The sequence below is a fragment of the Opisthocomus hoazin genome, chromosome 2 (assembly GCF_030867145.1).
Source record: "Opisthocomus hoazin isolate bOpiHoa1 chromosome 2, bOpiHoa1.hap1, whole genome shotgun sequence".
Lineage (NCBI taxonomy): Eukaryota > Metazoa > Chordata > Aves > Opisthocomiformes > Opisthocomidae > Opisthocomus > Opisthocomus hoazin.
The window spans coordinates 29055347-29068821 of record NC_134415.1 but is presented as its reverse complement, the minus strand read 5'-3'; the positions used below and the strand labels follow the sequence as shown (position 1 = coordinate 29068821).

The following is a 13475-nucleotide window of genomic DNA, read 5'->3' as shown; positions in this document are numbered from 1 at the left end:
AGGGACTGTGAACAGGACCCTGGAGTCACTCATTTGTAAAATCAGGAACAAAGATGAAAAATCCTCATATTCACCTTCTGTTCTGACCCACTTACTGTGTTGTTGCAAACAGATAGAGTGAAATAACTCTGTAATGCTTAAACCAATTTTGCTAAGGAGAAACAAGCCCACCTTAAAGCTGGCCACAGCTGAATTCTTTCTTTTTTTGACTATAACAGTTATCTTGAAATAGCTCTTTGATGAAATCCTCTCCGCTTTCAAGTCCTTGGAAAAACTCCTACGATGAGATTCATTTCACCTAACTTTAGACATCTCTAGTGCAAACTTCTACATCTGAGCTCCTCATCCTTGACTCTCTTTATAGCTGGTGCAGAGAAATGGAGCCTTCTAGGGTATGATTCATCTTCCTTGTTTCAGATGGCCTGCTTTAGAAGAGAGAAATTCAACACTCTAAGTACCTGCCTCTCTCTGTCAGCTTTGAAGAGATACTAGATGAGAGATGTCGGCGGCATCACACTCATCTAGTCAGAAGAAATGCACCTGTTGTGACTTCAGAGGGGACTTGGACACCCAGATTTTTCACTTGGGAAGACATCATTGGCTGCATGCAGGAAACACTGAGGCTGTTGCAGATTAGCAGTACGTTTTGGTTACGCGCTTAGCTGCTTTCACAGCTCTAACTGTAGTCTCAGAATTCTGTTGAATGAAAACACAGTTAACTGTAGAAAATCTGCTGGAGTTATACACAACAGTATTTAAGCTTAGTCTTAAAGGTACTGCTCTTCTGTGCCTACAATGCCTTCATTCTTCTTCCTAAAACCACAGGTAAATACTTTGAATTTGTGGACTCATTCATACACCCCAAAACATTCTGGCAAACTTTAAGAATCCATTTGGAGGAAGGCTAAAGAAAATAAGTTACTCTGATATCTCTTCTGTTCTTGTACCAATATTCTTTCCATTCTTAGCCTAAGCGAGAGATGAACCAAAGGAGAAATAGGCATGGGCCATAATGCAAAATGGAAGGCTTAGGAAATCACGTGCAGTTGCTACATGGAGATCAAGAATAACACTGAAAGCATGCTAAGCAGCAGTCAGTATGTAGCAACTCTTCTGCTGAGCTTTATCACAGGGTCTTGTGAAACAAATTCAATTGCTTAAAGGTGGGAAATAGCAGTTTGGTGGGGTTTTTCTGGCGAAGAAAGAGACATATTGGGATAATACTGAAGGTGTTGTTCAGATGCTTTCACTTCTTGTGTTGCGATTAGCCCTTTTTTAGGATATGTTCCTTAGTAAAGGTTGTCTGTGCAGGGATAGAATAAAAGTAAAACACTCCTGTGTTTAAAATGGTCTGCTATGTTGTGACTTGCTGTTACATATGGTGAGGAGGTTGGTGGCATAATTGCTTAATTCACTGGACTTTCTTCACTGGGGGGTGGGTACATTTCAAAGCCTCTTGTTTCTTCACAGGCCAGGTGACTGCATGGAGGTTGATGTTGACCTCCCTGTCATGGTGGTCGCCTGGGCACTACAGAGATTAGTGCTGAAAATGACTGCTTTGGTCAACAGGCCATCTCCTTGGTTTGGTGAACGTAAGTCACCATAGCTTGACTGATTGCACTTCTTACATGATCACTGAGAGTCAGGCCCATCGTGTTTTGAGATAGTTTACTCTTCTGGATGTTAAGAAGCGGAGATGGCTGACTTTAAGGGAGCAGTTTCTCTGTAGCTCGAGTGTGTGCATGGAAGCAGAGCAGAGGAACCTGTCATGTCCAGGGAAGGATTTGATGTGTGGGTGGGAAAGAAGAAATCAGAGCCATGAGAGAGCCCTAACAAGACAGGGACTGTAGGAGGAAAGCAGGAGAGAGGTTAGGCTGGCAAATGATGAAGGAAGAAATACTATTTAAGTTGTCTGTAATTTCTTGGAGCCTCAGGGATGGAGGGTCATTCTGTCCATTTACATACATATAAATCCAGAATAATTTAAATGCTGCTGTCTTGATGTTATAGTAATGTGTGAGTAGAGCTGATGAAACTGGGGCTGATGTTGTTCTGTCCCCTGGAAAAAAGAATACTTAGATCACTTTTCATCTTTTATAGTCACCCATTATGTTGCTTTCATGGAATCCAAAAGAAACTTCACCAAACGTTTCTTGTAGTAGTGTGGCTATAACATGTCTTATAAGTAAAGAAGACCCTTCCATATAGAGGAGAAAAAAAACCCCAACGGCTTAGTGAAAATGAGAGGTTCATGCATTTTGTATGTTTGCAAGGGAGTAAAATAATAGCTTTATTTTTTCGTCTGTACATAATTAATTGCCTTTTGGGGGGTACTTAACTGTAAAATATTTTAGCTATATTAGAAACTAAAAATGTGCTTCCCTGCTCTGTCTGAAGTGCTTTAGGATTTTCTCAGGATGAATTGTGTTACAGCAGTTTAAAACACTATCTTATCGGTACCTGTGTGACACCATCGTGTCCCTTTGGCTCTGTCAGTCTTCCTCTTTCTTCCTCCCATTCTTTCTCCCAGCAAGAATGTCTGTTTTCACTTCAGTGGTGTTACTTAGCAATTTGCTTCCTATAACTAACACATCTGTACATACCTGATCCACAGGCAAGTGAAGATGAGGGAATGTTTTCCATTCATATCAGTGGATTTCAGATGTGACCCTCAACAGATGATTATCAGATGCTGAAATTCACATCTGAATAAAACGGGCTCTGTGTGTGTATGTATATAGAAATGCTTTCTTTAGCCTAAGGGATAGCAGTCAATGCAGAAAGTGAGATGAACACCAAATTTTTGCAGAATTGAGATTTCATTTTAACTCAGTAATTTTTCCCTTCTTCTACTCCTCTCTGTTTGAAAAAAATGTTAAACACATTGAGTCAGGGAGACATGCCTGTGCTGCATTAGAATAGCCATCAACGTCAGCCGAGACCATTTGGATCATGTCACTTGTCCTAAAGAGTGTAGCTGTTTTTAAAGAAAGAACATGTCATGTTCTGTACAGGGATCTTTAATGCATGAAACTTGTTTGAAGCAATAATAAATCAAGTCCTTGCTGCTAAAACCAGTGTCTGATTTTTCCTCATGACAATCTCTATCCTTCTGTGTGTAAAAACTGAGACAATAGCAAGAACAATTCTGCACCCAGAAGTATTGCAAATAATTTTAATCGCAACTAACTAAATACATAAATCTAGCAAAATAAAGAACTGATATATAAATGTCCTATGCATTTGCCACAATGTTTAATAATGTACTCTTTTTCTACAACCTTCATTATGGGAGGTTGCAAGCTGTGTATAGATATTTTCATTATTCATGCTCTATTGAGTAGGCAGTTCTGCAGACGTTTTTCTCACCTCTCCTAAAAAAGTGGAATAATTAAGACCAAGCAGAGTGTTTGAGACTTATTTGCCTATCATTTTCCACTCTTTTATGCAAGTATTAGTTCTATTAGTCAAACCAGTTACTGGTGATGTACAGAAATATCATGTTTTTGCATTTTTCCTCTTTATTAATTACTCCTTTTGACTGTGCATAGCCATAACTAATACGAGTAAAGGAAATGTAAATGCAAATCCATTTAAATTAATCTGGAGTAGTTAAGAATTGCAGGCTATTTTAGCAGTATGACTTGGTTTCAAAAGCCCTCTGAGAAGATGACAGAAATCTCAGTCCTGGCAAATGTTATTACTGTCTGCAATGTGTAGTAATGTAATCATAATTACAAATGGATGATGCCGAGATCCCCACTTGGGCTTTGACATGGGTTGAAGCTAAATCAGACAAAGGGTTCAAAGGTCTGATTCTTTGCCACCTTCTAAAATGCCTTGCTCTTTCCTCCACTGTAGATTCGCTGGCTTTGGATTTGGGCAATAAAGTATGAGTATGAAAATATATTTTCATACAAAATACACAAAAAAGTGTAATTTTTTTCCTTTCATGTACAGAAAGCAAAAGAACCCCTCAAAATGCCTGTGATAGGAGAGGACTGTTTCCAGAAGCAGAACCCGGCCAGGGCACCTCCCAAACCAGGTGACCTGTCCCAGAGGTGCTCAGGGAGCGCTGTGTTGGTGCCCACTCACTCCTCCACTGAGAATACCAACAAAGGTGCCAAGTTGTGCCAGCTGAAATGATGTTTGCTTTTTCAATATCTGTAGGCTCCAGCCCACTAGGGACTGCAGAGAGAGCAAAATGATTTTTGCATAGGCTAGGATTTGAACAGCAGACTGTAATGACTTTGAGTTACATCAAGAGCAAACTTGACTTCAGCCAGTGACCTTGAGCTGAAAAACGTTAGCCCATTATCAGCACCCCGAACCACGAAGTCACTTTGTATGGAACTGAGTGGTGTTGCTTATGTAGATTGGTTTATTTGTTTTTTTAATCTGGTGCAGCATAGTAGAGGTAACCATCAGTTTGTTATAAAACCAAATGCTCCATTGACCTTTCTTGTTCCAGTCTGAGTGCAGTAGAAACCTGAGGTAGCCATCGCTTGTTTGTTGTTCCATTCACTGGGCTGCTTGAGAACTTCCAATTTCCAACAGCTCAGCTCCGAGGAACAAATTTGAGCGCAGAGTCACAACATGTGAAGTGTTGTGATTTGTTGCCATGATGACAGTGTCAACTTACTACAGCTGACAAACAGTTTTTAAATAGAACATTTCAATTCATTATAGTATTCCCCATCTGTTTTTTTTCACTGTCTGCATACATGCAAAACATCTGAGAAATGCTACCACAATGGTTTAGTTTACTTATCTAGCCACCAACATTAATTAGTTGTTGAGAGTGGTAGTTTAGGGAGCAAGTAAAATGATGAAATTCTCCCCTCAGTAAAGCAAACTATTTTATTTTTTCAACAAAAGATGCTCAGTAGACCTACTTCCACATTTAGAGAGTATTTTTCAAATTGATTTTCTTCCAGCATAGGTTCTGTATTGTTGGGGGTTTTTTTTTACTGCTTCGTTACCTCTTGCTTTTGACATGTTTTGCTTCCTTCCTAAATCCATCTGCTACTGCTATTTCCAGTGTGGAACTGGTAACAGAATGGGAGCATCATTTCGTGATTAAATCTGGCTGCTGGAGTCAAATTTAGAGGGTTTTATTCATGGGTTTGCCACTGGCCCACTCTATGACCTTGAGCAGGTTGTGCATTGCTGTATCTCAGTTTACCTATAGGTAAACTAATATTGACTTCCCTTGAGGGGATATCATGAAGCTTAATTAAGCATCTGCAAAGATCTGTGATATAGAGGACTGAAAGCTGTCATAGACATACAAATGACGACGATGATGATTTGTGCCCAATTGCACCAGTTCCCACAGAACTGCCACCGTGGCTGCTGCGCAGATTAGTTGTCAGGTGAACTATGAATCTATCAATTCATCCATCATTCTCCCTCTTCTAGACTGAGCCCAGCTGGCTAGCTTTGCTTATTAGCAGCTTTTAATAAATCAAATCATATTTGCTGTTTTAATTGTATCTTAAAGGGTAGCATGGCTCTTTGCTTTTAAATTGCAAACAGTGTGACAAGGTAGGTATCAGAAGCTGTGCTGCTGCTCTTATACTCTGCTGCTCTCAAATTATTGACATAACACTGGGTTAAAAATACATGTTTAAGAAACCTCATAATTTTAAAACATGCAACTACTAAATTCTGGCAGCAGACTTTCTCTGGGTGCTGCTTGGAAAGTTTGGGCACACTTGTTCTTAAATCCTCTTGGAGCATTGTTCCAGTAATCACGTTTTGAAAATTATTATCTACTTATCCACAGGAATCCAAGGTGAAAGTAGTTGAGGATTGTTGTTTGTTGACAGAAACAGCCATGTGCATATGGGGGGGGGAACCCAAATTAATGTAAAATCAGATTAATGAATTATTCAAGATGTAGTTTATTGTGATTTTTATTTTTAAAGAACACTGACCAAAAAAGCAATGGGAGTAACAAAATGACATGTTTTATTTTTAATCTAGGGCCAAAACTGTATCTTACAAATCTCATTAAAATGGAGTATATCCACTAAAATATTGATGACATAATTTCTTTTAAATTTGGTTCTCAGTCATACGAAAAGCAAAGGGCCTACATGGAAATGGATACTCTTAGAGGAATCCTACTCATTGAAATCAATGGAAGTAGCCCAGCTTTTGCCCATTACTAATTTATAGTAAATCAAGCAATACTTCCTTTTCTAACACAACCTGAATGCCAAGTCATATAGGAATTCCTCACCAAGTGCAGAAAAGGGTTAGGCTTAAGAACAGCAGCAGTTTCACATTGATTTCTGGTAAGCTTTTGCCCTATGTCTTACTGTATTTTAGATCATCAACTTTGGAATTTTGTGGAATTTACCTTTCCGTCATGTGCAAAGTTTGATTCAAGGGTGACTAGCAGGTAGAAGTGAAAAGGGGTCATTGGGCTCTTTAGCCATCCAGACAAACTTCATCCTCCAACTTTTCTGTTTCTAGAGGAATTGCGTAATGATGATAATTCATTCAAATGGTAAGCAGGAAAATGAACACAGCGTGTGCGGTCAATAATTTCTAACTCCTGAGAGAGGAGATCAAAGAGGTAGGCAGCAGGGAGGAGGAGTAGCCTAATATAAATGTAAAGGAAAAACTCCCAGTAACTGTGATAGTGCTATGAGGAGATAACAGAATTCAGAAAGATTTATTAAAAAAAGCAAACAAAGTAGTTAACTGGAGAATTCAGCTACTGGAACATAAACTGAGCACACTAAACGGAGCAATAAGCTCAAGCAATATATTTTTGGACATGCTGGTCCTGTATTTGAGCCAGAGGCCCCCTTACATACCGTAAAAGGGTGTGAAAAGCACAGATGGATTTGAAACCTTTACCACCATACATTGGTTATAGGAGGAAGGATCTCAGATCCATCAGCAGGGGGTTGGGCTGGGAATACGTGCCACAGCTGGGCTGCCCAGCAGGAGATGACACAGAGTGCTGAGCACCTTCCTATCCGGGCACTCCCTTCGCAGCCCGTAATGGCCCTGTGGTCTACAGGGCCAGGCCACCAGTGGGGTCAAACCCAAGTACACACTGGGGACCTCACCGGCAGCTGCTAGCTCTGTGTCCTGATCAGTGTTGTGGAGGAAAGGCAGTATACGACTATCAGACCCTCCGCTATTCTGGTGGTGATGTGTGCAGCTGAGCAATGCAGGTTTCTTCAGAATTAGCTTGGACTAGCATTTTTCTCACTTAGTTGTTTTGTTTTTTTTTTAATTTAAAAAAAAAGGTACAGCAGCAATGAAAAAGGGATGTTGCAAATAAGAATAGCATCTTGTGCAAAACAGCACTGTATAGAGCATACAGCCACATTCAGTTGCTTTGAAATCAGTCAGGATTGGGTTTGCACACCTGTCAGAAGGGTTTACGAAACTGGAAAGGTGAAATTCGGTGAGAAAGTCTGCAAAAGAGTTTAAGATAAGTAGCGAGGTAGATTGGCACAGGAGACATAGGTTTGGCTAAAGACACTTCTGTAAGGAGCAGAGGAGGCAGACCGCTGAAGGCCGTTTGAGCTAACGATGTACACAAGTGCAGGAAAGCACACGTATAGTTATGGCAAGGGCCAGACATTCAAAGCATTTAGGCAGAATTTCTTTACAGTGGAATAAACTACAAAGGTCAGGAATCGGAGCAAGAGAATAGTGTAACGAAAATATTTGTGTCTATGTATTAATGTTCTTACTCTTCCACCCCAAAAACTACTAGTCCATTATAAAAAGATATATGTATATTTATAGTGTGTCTAGGGATGTGTTGTTTTTCTATCATCAGCCTGTAAATTGGAGGGGAGTATTTTGTGTTGAAGTAGCTCGTCTTTTCCACTTAGGGAAAATTTTCCTCTTGCTCCCTCCCTGACCGCTTTATTTTATTTCTTTTTTTCTAAACCTGAACAGTTGTCTGAAGTGACTTCACTCCAGGATCCCACAGTTGGATAAAAAGAACAAAATACAGAAAGATAAGTTCTTAAAATCACTCTGAGCTTTCTTTAATGGTAATCATTAGCCCTGTTCTGAACTCTATTGACAAAATGCTGGAGTAGTCTTGAAAGCCGAGCGAGTGCTCTTTTAAAGGAAGAACTGGTTAATTAGAAGATCTAATGCAAGTGACCTAATTCTGCAGCTCAGTGCTAACTTTTCTAATGCACAATAATGTAAAGATTGGAAATGATACATATTGATTCATGTAAGTCAACAAGTGGAAATCTTGATTGGAAAGTTGATTTCTCCACACCTATTTAAAATCATCATCCTCTTTTCCAGACTGATACTGGGTATTTTTTGCTGCAGTTTGATAACCAGCATGGAACTCATGTACGTGTATGTAAGTGTATAATATGTACGAGGAGCCACAGACACAGAAGATATTTCATGGTCAAAGAATGAGGCAACCATGCCATTACTCACAAGTGGCTCAGCTCTGAGTTACTAAGTCATCTTGTAGTAAGTGCAGATGTTATTGTTTTCTAAAAAAATAAATAGGCATTTACTTTTAATCACTTACACAACTGTTGTTGAGGATTGAAAGCTATTGCTAATGGTACGAGAATGTTTCCACCATAAATCGGAGCATGCGAAATGTCACTGCATCTTGGTATCCAAATATGCCTCTCTTAAAGGCAGCACAATTTTCTGTCCCCTGCCCTCTGCTTTAAGTAGCAAAGATGTGTGAAATGATTTTTCTGGCTGCAGATAGATATTTTGGACATAACTGAAGAGGACAGTAAAAATTATTCCTCACTAGGCCTGATAAGATTAACACATAATCTACCAGCATTGTTCTATTTTCCTTTTACTGTAGACAGGATGATGGTAAATTGTGACTCCTTACACCACCTTGCTCTAGTATCTCACCTGAACTTCAGGAACAATTGAGCTTTTGTAAGTTTATAAAGGCATGCTGCAAAGGAAGAACTTTGCATCCAACTTTAGATGTCCAATTAGAGTGTACAACTAACCTTGTTGAGGACCTCGCCTCTATCCGTCGACTGCATTTGGATGTCTGATTCCTGTCTATAGGGCCTCTGAATCATGCCTAACCTGGACATCTACGATATTGGGTCCAGAGGGCTTTCCTATCCATAATATAACTGCTACACATTTATTTATCATTCCTCTTTTAATTTCTGCAGGAGTTTTGTGTAAGATGTACAGGATTTGTCCCAAAAGAAGGAAGTATTTCAGCTATAGTAAGCTCTGCTGATAGTGTATTTAGATATGGAAGTGCTGAGGTGGCAAAGGCTCCAAAGCAGTGGTCTGGATGCTGAGAGGTCTGCAGATCTGATAGCAGTAGGAATAACTCTAATTATTTTTATCCCCAAAATGCCCTGTTGCAGAACAATCTATCCAAAGTTCTAGGCCCAATGAAAGTCCCAAAAATTATTTATAAATAAATATATGAGGTTCTTTTATTCGGGCAGGCTCTTGGTATTTTATATTCAAATTTAACTGTGGTATGGAGTATGTACATGCTCTCCTCTGGTGCCTGAAGAATTTGTGCCCTTAACTTCATCTGATTTTCTGGAACAGCGTTTTGGGGCATCAGGTCAAAGCAACTTGTTAGTCTTTTGTGACAATTAAGAATGAAGATTTTGGGGTCTTCTCATGAAAAATGCTGGGAATTTGGCTGTGGACTAGACTAGTTCTTGTTTCAGGTTGACTTAACAGTTCCATAGTGCAAAGGCCAAGTTATGGAGATAGTGACTGAATAATGCAGAGAAATTGGTCACCCTAAGAAATAGGAAACTTTTTTTTTTTTTTTTTGAAATCAGAGTCTTTGATGCTGATAAATTAAGTGAGCCTGTTTCAAAGAGATAATTTGTGGGGATCATGTGTATTAAAGGGAAGAGCCAGCTGATAAAAGAAGCATTGAAAAAAAAAATGAAATGGCAAAAACTACTTCATTCAGATTTTTAGTCATAATGAATTACTGTTACATGAATACAATATAACTAATATTCAGTATTGCTATTTCATGACTGCTTCATAGCTCAGACACTGATGTAACATAGCCTGATGCTTGTCTGTGGCATACACTGATGGTGCGACTTGGGTTAAGTCATTCTATTTACTTGATCTCTGGATTGCTGACTATAGTTTATTCTTGTTCTGTAACACAGCACTTAAGAGGATAGCTTTTTGACTGAAACTGGAATAAGCTGGGGAACAAGTGTTGCACTGGTTTATGGTGAGAGATGCGACCAAATTCATATATGTGGATGTTCCTCCACTAGGAGAGATTCAGACTACTTTTATTTTTAAGAATTCCAGTTTATTGAGTTATAATAATGAAAGCAATTGAAATAAAAATCCAGCACACTGATTTCTGTAAAGTGTAGTCTCTTGCACAATATGGCAGCATTTACCTCTTATCAGTTTAAATTCAGCTCCAGTTTGTAGCAATTGAATATGATTTCCGGCTGATGGAGGTTTAGGTGGATGCTTACATAAAGGGTTCAGTTGAATATAGATAACTCTTTCCCATGTACTAAATTTTTCCCACCTAGTTGGTAGTTTTACAGCAGAAACTGGTATGAGCACTCCTGTACCTTTTCACCTCTGTGAGGCTTAATTTCTAGATAAAAGTTAAGCCATGCTGATAACGTAAGGAAGCTGTGGCATGTCTGGCTTTTTGGGGGAGGGGGGTTTATCTGTAAGAATGAGCTCTGGGAAAATTGATAGATGTAAAATTATCTAGTCAAATCTAGATGAGAGACTGTAAGGAACTTCTGAAGGACTTAACTGGCTGCATAATGATACATGAAATTCATTGATGACAAATGCAAAGTAATGACCACGGGATGGAAAAGTTTTACTAATTGTCTGCCTACAAATTTTACTGTTTGTCTAACTGGATTGTAAAATAACTATCTCAACTTCGGAAAGAAACCCAGCCATCACTACTGGTGGCTACTTGAAGACATCTGCTCACTGCATAGCTTCAGTCAAAAGACACATTTAGGTACATGAGGAAAGAATAAAGAATAATATGGAAAATACAGTAATGCTATTATGTAAATGGTGCTGGTTCATTGAGTGGATGACGCCATCCAAAACAGGGTATTACAGATTTACCAGGAGTTCAGAGTGAGGCAAGAAGAATGATCAGGCACCTGGGAAAACTCTCATATGAGGACAGATTGAAAAGACTGGGATTGCTACCTTCGAGAGGAGATGAATAACAAAGAACATGATAAGATTCTAACATTCATTATTTTGCATAGAGAAGGCAGTTTGGGAAGAGCTTTTCTCTCTATCTCATGATACAAGAACAAGGGAACATTATAGAAATGTGGCTGATTTTTCACCTGATGTGCAATTAGGTAGCGGACTTCTTTGCTCTGGGAAGTTGTGAAGGAATTTGATGTGTTTTAGGAAAAGGTCTGGCAATGTATATGAAGGATAATATTCTGTGTTGTTATCATCTATTTAAAAAAGACTACTAGACGAGACCTGAAATGATATGCTTTAGTTTCGGACTCTAATTGCTAGGAGACATTGCAAGGACGCTTTCTTGGGGGACGGGTTATCCCAGATCTGCCTAGTGCAGGGTTTTTTTGCATTTTCCGCTGACACATCAGGTTCTGCTTATAGTTCTAGATGAAACTAGATTTGAACCCATGTGGCAATTTTTGTGTTCCTGGTTGTTTCATTGTCAGCCTATTTCAACGGCTGTTGATGCCAGCTCAAATTTACAGCCATATTACATTGTGCAAGCAACTTGTGGCATGAACTGTCCTTTTGTTTGGAACTTCTTCAGCATTTACAAGACAGTGGGTCATGGTCTATGAGCACGGTTATAGGCACTGTGGTGATACAAACAACAAACAGTAATTGTCCATGTGAACATTTAGAAAACATCCCCAACTACAAAAATAAATTACTACTGGTAGTAGCATTTATTTATCATATACGGGAGTTGTTTATTATTGCAATTGTTATGCTTTCTTCTCTCTGTACAGGAAAGAGTTTATGGCAGGAGAGAAGATATTAGTGAGGAAAACATTTCCCCTTGGAAACCAGGGTCCAACTCCACCTTGAGGTTCTCTCTAAAATAACGTTTGTTATTTTTGCCTAATCCCCAACTGGGAGGACTTTACATTCTGAAAGCATCACAAGACCCACTTTACAATCTCTGCTCAGTATTTAAGGTTAGTCAAGGAAAATGAACTACCTTTGGCCTTCAGAGACTCTCAGGGCTATCTCCTTCCCATGATACCTGTGTAGCAGTTAATGGTGCTACTACCGTGTGCCCTGGAGAGGAGAATATAGTCCTTACAAAATTTGTCCCTTCACCATTCTTCTAGTGATTGCTCGATTATAAAAAGCATGATTAAAGAAAAGCAGCCTGTAGACTACAAGCGTACACACACAACCATATGTACATATAAGTTTCTGTGTATATACACACATATATGTGTACCTCAATATATAGACAAACGTCTGTATACATCTGAAAATTTTTCGAAGCAGATGACCGCCTCCTGCTGTTGACAGTTCTTCAAGGGAACTCGGTGCACCAGAGTGCAGTCCCAAAATAAAGCACTGAAAATCTCGGCAATCCTATGAGGTTAATAAAGTTCACTGTTGCTTGAATTAGATCAGTGTAATTCACTGCATCTCAAGTGGAAATTAAATTTGTGTTTAAAACTAAAAAGCAAGCTAGCCAGGTTCAGGAGCACATTTGGGATGCAAAATACTTTAGGCCTATTGCAAGTTGGTTATTGCTTTCGGTGCCCTGAGGTCCTCAGAAGAAAGTACTCCATGATATAAGAAGTTACTTCTGGTATTATACATACCATTTATTATCTGAACTGCTTTTTTTTTTTTCTTTCCTCTCAACTCTTCCAAGAAAAAAGGAGCAGAAAAATCGGAGAACGTTTGTTCAGTCTATTCAATCCTTATGGCAAACTAATGAGATAGTAACCATCAAGCCCCCTCCTTTGTGCAGATAGTTATGTGCCTTGACAAGCAAGTTAGCTGCACTGCTTTGATTCTTACTTGTGTACAAGAGAGAATCAAATGGGGTTGTTAACAGAGCCCGTAAGAAGCCATCAGACTTTCCATCTATCTGACATAAACCTGTGTTTTTTGTTGTTTTCTGCAAATAATGTAAGAGATTTCTGCCACATTCTGGAAATGGATGTATAACACAGCCAAAGGATTCCCCCCTGCCCTTTGAAAATGAGTATGTGGAGCTTTCGATAGATATTTAGCATGGAAGAGATGCTGTGGTTTCTCATCAGACTTCATTATTAAAAATGTAATAGCATTATGCGTTCCAAGTACTGGCAGATTTTTTTTTTGTTACGGTACTACTCCCTGGTAGATTGCACTGGGAAGTTGGGATGAAACTACTATATGCACACAAATCCATATTGTTGCTGTCTGCGTGCTTACTGTGAAACTGCTTTACAGCTATACAGTTTGAAAGCAGA

The 13475-nt window shown here is 39.1% G+C and overlaps 1 protein-coding gene across 13 annotated transcripts in view; it reads left to right on the top strand.

Annotated features, from left to right (window-relative positions):
* The window catches only part of ESRRG (estrogen related receptor gamma), a 412075-nt gene that overhangs the window by 200852 nt on the left and 197748 nt on the right, over positions 1-13475 (top strand). Inside the window, exon 1 of one of the 13 annotated variants that reach the window (XM_075413009.1) lies at positions 8461-8481. The exons of the other annotated variants lie outside the window; for them this stretch is intronic. The gene's annotated coding sequence lies outside the window, so the exon portion shown is untranslated. Of the gene's footprint in view, positions 1-8460; positions 8482-13475 lie in introns of those variants that run through there. 13 annotated transcript variants of the gene reach the window in all.